This window comes from Aplysia californica, unplaced genomic scaffold (genome assembly GCF_000002075.1).
Source record: "Aplysia californica isolate F4 #8 unplaced genomic scaffold, AplCal3.0 scaffold00002, whole genome shotgun sequence".
Lineage (NCBI taxonomy): Eukaryota > Metazoa > Mollusca > Gastropoda > Aplysiida > Aplysiidae > Aplysia > Aplysia californica.
The window spans coordinates 690620-692085 of record NW_004797272.1 but is presented as its reverse complement, the minus strand read 5'-3'; the positions used below and the strand labels follow the sequence as shown (position 1 = coordinate 692085).

Below are 1466 nucleotides of genomic sequence, written 5' to 3'. Positions count from 1 at the left end.
CTTTTTCCGGGGTGCCTTGATAGTCGAAGCAGACTTTGTGCTGTTGAAGCTAGAGAGGTGAGTAGAGTATATATATATATATATATATTATAAATTGTTGACGAGTGTGGTACATTTTGTATCTGGGCCTCCAGTTTGCTACCTCCGTATTGCAAGAAAGTTGCGTTTTTCTGGTGTTGAACCACTTTTACCTATACCATAACAATACTATTTCTAGTTCTACGTTGAGCTATAAGAGTTCTGTTTTGTATCTTTTAGTTCCGACGAGACAGTCTTACTCTTTTGAGTAGGTGGTTGGCAGGTGCTCTGGTGTGGTTTGCTCCTTCTTTCCTATCAAACATGTATCGCCCTGATCTCTCCTCCTTCTGATTCATGTTTGTTACTCTCTTGTAACACCTCTAATCTTCGGCACTTATATGACCTTACTGTGTTGCAAGTGCCGTAAAACTCTTACGAAAACTAACACTTACTCTTTTGAAATGTATAGTATGCTGTCCTGACGATTGGACACACAATGTAGGTCGCACGGTGCTATAGCGTTCCTTTCACTTGGAATCTGGCTACGCCGAGTCACACAATAATTCTTTTTTGGTTTTTTGCTGTAGCCACATCCAAATTCATCGGTTTCATGTAGGTGCCGATGAAACCTGTTTCAGGCCCCAGTTTTGTAGAAATAGAAATTATTCTTCTTCAAACGCAAGATGAATAATGGAAGGTGGATGTGCACACGTGTTACACGATGTAGTTGACATATCATTCGTCCTTCATTATTCGTTTCGTAGCTTGCTAATGTTTTGGAGCATTTTTTTCACTACACTTGGTTTTTGCCGACATAATCCTAATGATAAAGATTGGACAAAAGTTATATCATTAGTCAATTAGACTGCTGACAGCAGCTACACACTGCAGGCTCTTCCTTCAGATGTGATCGTATCTAGTTTCTACTACCAGGACAGGACCATATTATGATACGTGTCCTGCACTGAACGACTGGACGGCATTCCTGTCATGTAGCACTATAATAGACGATCGGATTCCAGAAAAAAAAGTAATTGCGTAGTGGGAAAACTCAGTCACTGTAATCCGATTAAGCCAGCAGTAGAGTGAATTCCCCTCTTCCGAGGGGATGGTAAACTGAGCCACTTCTGTGTACTCGATCTACCTTGGTATCGATCAGTATTCCTTCCGCCGTAACAAATAAAACTGAAGACTGTTAAATTTCCTGCCGTACTTTTGTATTTAGAACTGAACTGTAACTGCAAACACAACTTATGAAAGCACCCACGTTACACAACAGCGGTGTCGCACGTTGGAGACCCAAGTCCGATTCCTGCGAAAGGAGCAAAAAAGTAATGGCGCTTATCAGTCTTCCTATTTCTGGTGGAATGATATATGATGATGATGATGATGATGATGATGATGATGATGATGATGATGATGATGATGATCATCATCATCATCATCCA

General features: G+C 40.7%; 1 protein-coding gene across 3 annotated transcripts in view; it reads left to right on the top strand.

Moving 5' to 3' along the window:
* LOC101850213 (complexin) overlaps positions 1–1466 on the top strand; it is a 103434-nt gene that overhangs the window by 53074 nt on the left and 48894 nt on the right. The gene's annotated exons all lie outside the window — the stretch shown is intronic.